Here is a 12,176-nt window from a genome sequence, read left to right as displayed (position 1 = left end):
CTGCGCTGGGCTCTCTGACGCCTGAGCTTCAAAACTGCATAATAGAGCAGGTACTGTTGCTGGTGACTACCCATCACTGCATTCTCCATAGTGCAGGGTTAAAAGACACTTTGTAATGGCAGGCAAAACAAAGTAATGTGTAAATAGCTATGTCCAGCGTTCAGCAGGTATAAACCAAGCCTCACTAGTAACAAAGCAGAAATACACTGGTTTAAAATGGCTGCTGCTATTCCTATCCCCCTCTGCTAGTCCTCCCCCTCTGCTAGTCCAGCCCCTTCATTCAAATTTCAAAGGCCCATCTGACGACGGTCGCATGTGTTCTTGCAAAAAAAACAAAAACCAGCGATCCGACCGTCTTAACGACCATCGCGGGCGCATCGGGATCGGATCTAGATCGTTCCGCAAAAAAACACAATTTTTGCTAATCGTTTGCTGGGGACTGCCTGGGAGCTCCCGGGAAGTCCAAGGGAAATCGTTCCATGGTCGTCTATCGGTCGTGAACGACGGTGGTCGTCCTGGTGTGTACCCCACATTACAGCACATCTTATAGCACATCTTATAGCACATCTTATGCCACATCTTATAGCACATCTTATACCACATCTTATAGCACATCTTATAGCACATCTTACAGCACATCTTATAGCACATCTTACAGCACATCTTACAGCACATCTTATGCCACATCTTATAGCACATCTTATAGCACATCTTATAGCACATCTTATAGCACATCTTATGCCACATCTTATAGCACATCTTATAGCACATCTTATAGCACATCTTATAGCACATCTTACAGCACATCTTATAGCACATCTTACAGCACATCTTACAGCACATCTTATGCCACATCTTATAGCACATCTTATAGCACATCTTATAGCACATCTTATAGCACATCTTATGCCACATCTTATAGCACATCTTATAGCACATCTTATAGCACATCTTACAGCACATCTTACAGCACATCTTACAGCACATCTTATACCACATCTTATAGCACATCTTATAGCACATCTTATAGCACATCTTACAGCACATCTTATACCACATCTTATAGCACATCTTATACCACATCTTATACCACATCTTATAGCACATCTTACAGCACATCTTATAGCACATCTTATAGCAAATCTTATACCACATCTTAAGGTGCCCACAGACGCTACAATTGTACTGTGCTATGCGTTTTTGTCTGTACAATGGTTCTATACAATTTTTCTTCCAGCTTGCTATGAGATGTGCACTTGGTTGCATGCGATGTGATGTGATGAACCCATGTTTGTAATGTTAAATTTCAGATGTAGTCTAAAAAGTACGTGCAGCACGTACTTTTTTAGACATACAATTTTAGACATACAGCATCGCACAAGCCCATAATCACCATCCAATAATTGTACATAAGATGCAATTTGTGCTTAAAAAGTACAAAACGCATTCGATAATTGTAGCGTCTGTGGGCACCTTTATACCACATCTTATAGCACATGTTATAGCACATCTTATAGCACATCTTACAGCACATCTTATAGCACATCTTATAGCACATCTTACAGCACATCTTATAGCACATCTTATAGCAAATCATATAGCACATCTTATAGCACATCTTATAGCACATCTTATACCACATCTTATAGCACATCTTATAGCACATCTTACAGCACATCTTATAGCACATCTTATAGCACATCTTACAGCACATCTTATAGCACATCTTATACCACATCTTATACCACATCTTACAGCACATCTTACAGCACATCTTATAGCACATCTTATAGCACATCTTATAGCACATCTTATAGCAAATCTTATACCACATCTTATAGCACATCTTATAGCAAATCTTATAGCAAATCTTATAGCACATCTTATAGCACATCTTATAGCACATCTAATAGCACATCTTACAGCACATCTTATAGCACATCTTACAGCACATCTTATAGCACATCTTATAGCACATCTTACAGCACATCTTATAGCACATCTTATACCACATCTTATACCACATCTTACAGCACATCTTACAGCACATCTTATAGCACATCTTATAGCACATCTTATAGCAAATCTTATAGCACATCTTATAGCAAATCTTATTGCACATCTTACAGCACATCTTATAGCACATCTTATAGCACATCTTATAGCAAATCTTATAGCACATCTTATAGCAAATCTTATTGCACATCTTACAGCACATCTTATAGCACATCTTATAGCACATCTTATAGCACATCTTATAGCACATGTTATAGCACATCTTATAGCAAATCATATAGCAAATCTTATAGCACATCTTATAGCACATCTTATACCACATCTTATAGCACATCTTATAGCACATCTTACAGCACATCTTATAGCACATCTTATAGCAAATCTTATAGCACATCTTATAGCAAATCTTACAGCACATCTTATAGCACATCTTATAGCAAATCTTATAGCACATCTTATAGCAAATCTTATACTGTAGCACATCTTATAGCACATCTTATACCACATCTTATAGCACATCTTATAGCACATCTTACAGCACATCTTATAGCACATCTTACAGCACATCTTACAGCACATCTTACAGCACATCTTACAGCACATCTTATAGCACATCTTACAGCACATCTTATAGCAAATCATATAGCAAATCATATAGCAAATCTTATAGCACATCTTATAGCACATCTTATAGCACATCTTATAGCACATCTTATAGCAAATCTTATAGCACATCTTATAGCAAATCTTACAGCAAATCTCATAGCAAATCTTATAGCACATCTTATAGCACATCTTATAGCACATCTTATAGCACATCTTACAGCACATCTTACAGCACATCTTATAGCACATCTTATACCACATCTTATGCAGGGTACACACCAGGACGACCCGCTCACGATGCACATCGTGAGCGGGTCGTCAGTGTCTCGTCCGACCCGCTCACGGTGACGAGGGGGGGCACGACCCGCTCACGATGTGCACCGTGAGCGGGTCCGATCCGATGGCGACCCGCACCCGGCTGTATGGTCGTCATTGAGATCCTACCTGCAGCAGGTAGGATCTCAATAACGACCGACCGACCCGCGGGACCGCGCATCGGATCGGTATCGGTCCACAGCAGGTCAGAAAAGGGCCCAATCAGCACACAATCTACATCCGATCGGAATTGGATCGAGATTGTGGGGATCGGGCCCTAGTCGTCCTGGTGTGTACCCAGCATTACAGCAAATCTTATACCACATCTTATAGCACATCTTATAGCACATCTTATAGCACATCTATAGCACATCTGTACACACGTTAGATGTGCCTTAAGATCCTATCCATGATCTGATCAGATAAGGCACATCCGATTTGCATCCTATCTTGACTATATAGTGCAGATCTGCACTATATAGACAAGGCAGCCAAGACATTCTGGCTTCCGATACGTGAACGCGCATCGGGATCGGATCGGGATCGCAAGAGTTAAAACCCTTGCGATCTGCAACCGATGCCGATCCGATGTTGACTATATCGTCAACATCGGAAAGGAAATCAGACCGTGTGTACACAGCATTATAGCACATCTTATAGCAAATCTTATAGCACATCTTATAGCAAATCTTATACTGTAGCACATCTTATACCACATCTTATAGCAAATCTTATACTGTAGCACATCTTATACCACATCTTATAGCAAATCTTATAGCAAATCTTATAGCACATCTTATAGCACATCTTATAGCACATCTTATAGCACATCTTATAGCACATCTTACAGCACATCTTACAGCACATCTTACAGCACATCTTACAGCACATCTTATAGCACATCTTACAGCACATCTTACAGCACATCTTATAGCACATCTTACAGCACATCTTATAGCAAATCTTACAGCACATCTTATAGCACATCTTACAGCACATCTTACAGCACATCTTACAGCACATCTTATAGCACATCTTATAGCACATCTTACAGCACATCTTACAGCACATCTTATAGCACATCTTACAGCACATCTTATAGCAAATCTTACAGCACATCTTATAGCAAATCTTACAGCACATCTTATAGCACATCTTATAGCAAATCTTATAGCACATCTTATAGCAAATCTTATACTGTAGCACATCTTATACCACATCTTATAGCAAATCTTATACTGTAGCACATCTTATACCACATCTTATAGCAAATCTTATACTGTAGCACATCTTATAGCACATCTTATAGCAAATCTTATAGCACATCTTATAGCAAATCTTATAGCACATCTTATAGCACATCTTACAGCACATCTTACAGCACATCTTACAGCACATCTTATAGCACATCTTATAGCACATCTTACAGCACATCTTACACCACATCTTACAGCACATCTTACAGCACATCTTATAGCAAATCTTACAGCACATCTTATAGCAAATCTTATAGCACATCTTATAGCACATCTAATAGCAAATCTTATAGCACAGCTTATAGCACATCTTATAGCACATCTTATAGCACATCTTATAGCACATCTTATAGCACATCTTATAGCAAATCTTATAGCACATCTTATAGCACATCTTATAGCAAATCTTATAGCACATCTTATAGCACATCTTATAGCACATCTTATAGCACATCTTATAGCACATCTTATACCACATCTTATAGCACATCTTATAGCAAATCTTATACTGTAGAACATCTTATACCACATCTAATAGCAAATCTCATAGCAAATCTCGTAGCAAATTTTATAGCAAATCTTATAGCAAATCTTATAGCACATCTTATACCACATCTTATAGCACATCTTATAGCACATCTTATAGCACATCTTATAGCACATCTCATAGCAAATCTTATTGCACATCTTACAGCACATCTTATAGCACATCTTATAGCAAATCTTATACTGTAGCACATCTTATACCACATCTTATAGCAAATCTTATACTGTAGCACATCTTAAGGTGTGTACACACTTGTACAATCTGCATGAGATCCAGATAAGATTTTGACTATATAGTCAAAATCTTATCTGGATCTTATGCAGATTGTATCAGTGTGTACACAGCATTATAGCAAATCTTATAGCACATCTTATAGCACATGTTATAGCAAATCTTATAGCACATCTTATAGCACATCTTATAGCACATCTTATAGCACATGTTATAGCAAATCTTATAGCACATCTTATAGCACATCTTATAGCACATCTTATAGCACATGTTATAGCAAATCTTATAGCACATCTTATAGCACATCTTATAGCAAATCTTATAGCACATCTTATAGCAAATCTTATAGCACATCTTATAGCAAATCTTACAGCAAATCTTATAGCACATCTTATAGCAAATCTTACAGCAAATCTTATAGCACATCTTATAGCAAATCTTATGGCACATCTTATAGCACATGTTATAGCAAATCTTATAGCACATCTTATAGCACATGTTATAGCAAATCTTATAGCACATCTTATAGCACATCTTATAGCAAATCTTATAGCACATCTTATAGCAAATCTTATAGCACATCTTATAGCAAATCTTACAGCAAATCTTATAGCACATCTTATAGCAAATCTTATGGCACATCTTATGGCACATGTTATAGCAAATCTTATAGCACATCTTATAGCACATGTTATAGCAAATCTTATAGCACATCTTATAGCACATCTTATAGCACATCTTATAGCACATCTTATAGCACATCTTAATAGCACATCTTATAGCACATCTTATAGCACATCTTATAGCACATCTTATAGCAAATCTTATAGCACATCTTATAGCACATCTTATAGCAAATCTTATAGCACATCTTATAGCACATCTTATAGCACATCTTATAGCACATCTTATAGCACATCTTATACCACATCTTATAGCACATCTTATAGCAAATCTTATACTGTAGAACATCTTATACCACATCTAATAGCAAATCTCATAGCAAATCTCGTAGCAAATTTTATAGCAAATCTTATAGCAAATCTTATAGCACATCTTATACCACATCTTATAGCACATCTTATAGCACATCTTATAGCACATCTTATAGCACATCTCATAGCAAATCTTATTGCACATCTTACAGCACATCTTATAGCACATCTTATAGCAAATCTTATACTGTAGCACATCTTATACCACATCTTATAGCAAATCTTATACTGTAGCACATCTTAAGGTGTGTACACACTTGTACAATCTGCATGAGATCCAGATAAGATTTTGACTATATAGTCAAAATCTTATCTGGATCTTATGCAGATTGTATCAGTGTGTACACAGCATTATAGCAAATCTTATAGCACATCTTATAGCACATGTTATAGCAAATCTTATAGCACATCTTATAGCACATCTTATAGCACATCTTATAGCACATGTTATAGCAAATCTTATAGCACATCTTATAGCACATCTTATAGCACATCTTATAGCACATGTTATAGCAAATCTTATAGCACATCTTATAGCACATCTTATAGCAAATCTTATAGCACATCTTATAGCAAATCTTATAGCACATCTTATAGCAAATCTTACAGCAAATCTTATAGCACATCTTATAGCAAATCTTATGGCACATCTTATAGCACATGTTATAGCAAATCTTATAGCACATCTTATAGCACATGTTATAGCAAATCTTATAGCACATCTTATAGCACATCTTATAGCAAATCTTATAGCACATCTTATAGCAAATCTTATAGCACATCTTATAGCAAATCTTACAGCAAATCTTATAGCACATCTTATAGCAAATCTTATGGCACATCTTATGGCACATGTTATAGCAAATCTTATAGCACATCTTATAGCACATGTTATAGCAAATCTTATAGCACATCTTATAGCACATCTTATAGCACATCTTATAGCACATCTTAATAGCACATCTTATAGCACATCTTATAGCACATCTTATAGCAAATCTTATACCACATCTTATAGCACATCTTATAGCACATCTTATAGCACATCTTATAGCGCACATCTTATAGCACATCTTATAGCACATCTTATAGCACATCTTATAGCACATCTTATAGCACATCTTATAGCAAATCTTATAGCACAGCTTATAGCACATCTTATAGCACATCTTATAGCAAATCTTATACCACATCTTATAGCACATCTTATAGCACATCTTATAGCACATCTTATACCACATCTTATAGCACATCTTATAGCACATCTTATAGCGCACATCTTATAGCACATCTTATAGCACATCTTATAGCACATCTTATAGCACATCTTATAGCAAATCTTATAGCAAATCTTATAGCAAATCTTATGCTGTGTACACACTTGTACAATCTGCATGAGATCCAGATGAGATTTTGACTATATAGTCAAAATCTCATCTGGATCTCATGCAGATTGTATGGGTTTTATCCCAAGCGATCCAGATGCGTTCAAGATGCGCGCTGCCATATCTCAGCCAGAAAGTCTTGGCTGCCCTGTCTATATAGTGCAGATCTGCACTATATAGTCTAAATTGTATGCAGATAGTCTAAATTGTAATCGCATCTGGATCTCATGCAGATTGTAAAGCACAAAAGTGTAAAGGTGCGTACCCACGGTACGATTTATGTTCCGTATGATATTGTATAAGATTTCCCAGGAAAGTCCCAGTGGTCAAAAGCATAAGATTTGTGCTTAAAATAACATACAATGTGCATAAGATATCATGTACGATATGACGTCACAGCTGTACTACACTATACTATCTTAAGGCCCATACACACTTAACGATTTTCAGCTGAAAATCGGTCAAAACAGCAGTTTTGACCAATTTTCAGATGAAAATCGCCCAGTGTGTATGCCCCCCAGATTGGCGACTAGCGATGATGCGCGCTCCCGCATCATCGCTAGTTAAGTGGTTCATCTGCTGGTTTTACCAGCAGATGTGGCGATGATGGATGGTTTTTCATCCATCATCGCCATGTGTGTACGCTGCCCCGGGCTGAAAGATTAACCACTTTCAGCCCGGCGGCCCGCCCCGCTGCCTCCCCCCGCCCCCTCGCCAGTGTCATATACTTACCCTGCTGTGGTCCGACTGCACACCGCGCCGCCCCGCTCATCATCTTCCTGGCCGGCTGGCTGCTGCTGCAAAGCTGCTGCAGCCCCTGCTCCCCCGCTGATCACCCGGCCAGAACACAAAGCGCTGCTGGCCCCGCCCCCCGCCCTGCTTAAAACGGAGCACACCGCTAGCCACCAATGTTAAGTCAGTAATATATACATTGCTGGCACAGGTCAGCAATGTATATATTACTGGCACCACTGTGCACCAATGATTATTAATTAGCCAGTTAATATATACATTGCTGGCACAAGTCAGCAATGTATATATTACTGGCACCACTGTGCACCAATGATTATTAATTAGCCAGTAATATATACATTGCTGGCAACATGCCAACAATGTATATATTATTGTCATCACTGCCCACCAATGTTATTCATATGCCAGTAATATATGCATTGCTGCCACGGGCCAGCAATGTATATATTATTGGCACCACTGCCCACCAGGCAGTAGTACAATTATAGCTCCCCCCCTCCATAAAAATTCTGCTGCCCCTCGCCACTGCCGCCAAACAGCCCCCCCCTAGCCGTCGCCACCAAACAGCCCCCCCAAAATGCGCTGACAGCGCAGGTACACAGAACAGGAATAAAATGCTCCCACCCTTGGAATTCTAACCCTGCCCATTATGTAAATAGCCTTATAATGAAAGATTTTCAGCAAAGTCTTTCGCCTCCTGAAAATCTCTCGCTCTTTGGGGAAAATAGCTCAGTGTGTACGCACTACTTTGGTGATAGCTGTATCTATCACAGATTTTGGCAAAGTCTTTTGAAATGAAAATCTTCAAGTGTGTATGGGCCTTTATGCTTTCTAGACAGAATTGAGTTGCATGTTCACCCGAGCAGCTCCCTGCCAGACGACCAGCGGGAGCGCGCATCGTACGTCGGATAGTGCGTACACACGGTAAGATATAGTGCACTATCTAGCATGCTATACGAAACTAGCTAGATAGTGTGCTAGATTTTGCACTATATCTTACCGTGGGTACGCACCTTTAATCTCAAGCTGTTCTCACATGAGTAGAGAAATAAAGGGAAAAGCAAAAATCGGATGAAACATCGAATCGAACATCGAATCGCATGGCACATCTCACCGTGTGTACACACTATTAGAATAAAGCAGTCAGTATTTACTCTGCACAGAAACAAGATAACTCCACAAATCTCTCTGCACATGTTACATCTGCCCTATCTGCAGTGCAGCCAGTGGCGTAGCTACCATACGGCAGCCACCACAGGCTGCTTGGGGGAGCAAGTGCCAGCGGGGCACTGCCGGTGCTCATCAGGCCACACTACTCAGAGCCGCCCCCTTTACCCCTCCGCATGCCGCCGCCGCCGCATTCCTGCCTGGTCCGACATCACAGATATCCTCCTGTCATCTAATGAAAAATTACATGGCAAAATGGCTGCCCCCATACAGCAGACAGTTTTTCAGGTATGTTAGAGGAGCTGGCCTCCTCTAGCATCCTCAAAAACTGTCTGCTATTAGGGGGCAGCCATTTTGCCGTGTAATTTTTCATAACTGCAGGAGACGGAGCCAGGAGGATATCTGCGGTGCCGGACCAGGAATGCGGCGGCGGCGGCATGCGGAGGGGTAAGGGGAGGGGTCTTAACTTTTAGTGGGCGGGGGGGGGGGGCGGTGATGTCAATTTCGGTGGGGGGGGGGGGGGCGCAAAAATATTAGTTACGCCACAGAGAGCAGCATGGTTTTGTCCATCTGCAAAAAATTGCGGCCTTGGTAACAGGTCTGAACAGGCCCAATGTCATTAATGGAATTATACTAATGTTTCTGTGAATTGTTTGTGTGGTTTTGTACTATTGCCAGTTATAGGCAGCCTATTTATGTATAAATAAATGACGATATAGTCAGTTACAGTCCCTTAATCCGCTTCACCTTATTTGAGGACAGGTTTGTTTTCCTCTATTCATGAGGTCATTGGATAAATGTGCCAAGCGGCACCTGCTGCGCGTACGTGAGTCATCGCCTGTGATTTATTGTCAGGAGTTTACCCAAGTCAATCCCTCCTGGGGCCTGGCCAAGAAGTGCAAACCTGCAGTGAGACCACAGCAAGTCGGCTAAGGTACTGCGAGGCACTGAGAGGCACTGTGAGGCACTGGGGGTTATTCTAGTTCACTCTTTCTGACAAAATCCTTCTTAGATGGACAAAACCATGTGCACTGCAGGTGGGGCAGATATAACATGTGCAGAGAGTTAGATTTGGGTGGGGTTTTTCTTCAAAGTGAGATCCATATTGCAGTGTAAAAATAAAGCAGTCAATATTATCCATGCACAGAAACAAAATATCTCGCCAAATCTAATTCTATCTGCACCTGTTACATCTGCCCCCCTGCAGTGCACATGGTTTTGGCCAGCTAAGAAGGAATTTGCTTCTAAGAGTGAACTAGAATAAGGCCCACTGTGAGGCACTGTGAGGCACTGTTCCTGCAAACAGGCGAGATTCATCTAAATGCAAAATGATTTATAACCGAGCAAGCAGAGGCACCCGCTGGCCGGGGATTACCCTATACAGATGTATTGTCATCCAATAAATGTATTCTTGCATGCCCTTGCAATATATTATCATGTTAGCTGTTTAGTCGGTTGACAGTTACTACGGCAACAGTTACTCGGTCGACATGGCTATGCATTCCTCTCAATTTTGGCCTCAACCGTGATCCGTCCGCCTCTGAAAAAAAGGGGAAAGGTCCGGAAGGAGAGGCGGGGCCCTGTTTCCGCCTTTTTGGGGCTCCCCTCCCTGCATTGCTAGATGTCGTGCACATCTATCCAGTGATCATCAGCTGCTTTGCAGAATAGTGTTAATCACTGTCACTTCCAACTGTTGTCACCTCCCCACCCGCATAACTGCCTCCTCACCCTCCCCCAACAGGTGGAACAGCGGGACAGTGTCACTTTGGCGGGACTGTCCGGCTGAAATCAGTTGGGAGGTATGCATACATAGTGGACCGCTATGTAGTCGACATGGCAATGATCAGCATATGAAAAGGTTGACATGAGGGGGGGAGTTTTTTGCACTTTTTCATACCTTACCATTCGTCAAGACTCTGATTGGGAACAGTAACATGCACTGAGCGGTAAAATCATCTGTGTCTGAGTTCCTTGGGACATTATTTTCATCAAAAATTGAATTTTCTGCTTGTTAATGCTGTTTCCCGAGCAGAACCAGCGCGCAGCGCTCTCGTCGTTACTAGGCAGAACCCCGCTGAGATAAAATAATAGATCACTTTTTATGTCAACAGAAAAACGTCGTTCCTCTGATTTGCACATTGTTAATTTATAATATACTCTCTGATATCCAATGCCCGGGCTCCAGGATTAAAGCACAACACATCATTTCATACAGAGTTCCCCCGGACCCCCCGGCGCGGCGCAGATTCCTCGCTCACAACACAAATTTATCAACCTAGTTAATTTCCCCCTGCACAGGATTCTGCTGTCTGTGACTGTGTTTGCATAAGAGCTGACAACTGGGGAGAGGCTGGCAAGGGGCCAGCACAGCAACTGGCCCAGCGGCCTTGCACAATGGCCAGCATTTAGATGTACTGGGTCTTCGCTGGGACTGCTGTACTATATCGGCACTTCTTGCAGCAGAGTCCCAACACCCAAAACGCCAGGTGCTGTTCGATGCAGTGTCCTGGCTAGGCGGACGCGGCGCTGTAGGTAGTACCAGCTGTTGTCTTATCTCACTGAGGGGAATACTCGCACCTGCTGCCGCACTATAATCTGCACCAGCTGCTTATAGCGATACCACAGAAAACCCTTTATTAACATAAAATCTTAATCATTTGTCAGGACTCCTCCAGCTGCCTGTAAATGGAGGCAGAGGACACTGAGCTGTATATTTCCCAGATTAAAGTTTCATTTCCTCACGAAATCAACTAGCGGCAGTGTGACCGACACACAGGAAGGGATCACGTGAGGTGTTGGCACGAATGGGGCCATATTTACAGGAGCACACGGAGGAAATTTATGGGCTGTGGGCCTAAGGGCTCTGTGTGCGGCCGCATCTATCGAATTTTACAAAATGGCCCCT

Source organism: Crinia signifera, chromosome 3 (assembly GCF_055691185.1).
Source record: "Crinia signifera chromosome 3, ASM5569118v1, whole genome shotgun sequence".
Taxonomy (NCBI): Eukaryota; Metazoa; Chordata; class Amphibia; order Anura; family Myobatrachidae; genus Crinia; species Crinia signifera.
The sequence above is the reverse complement of the archived record's forward strand: the minus strand, read 5'-3'. Positions refer to the sequence as shown.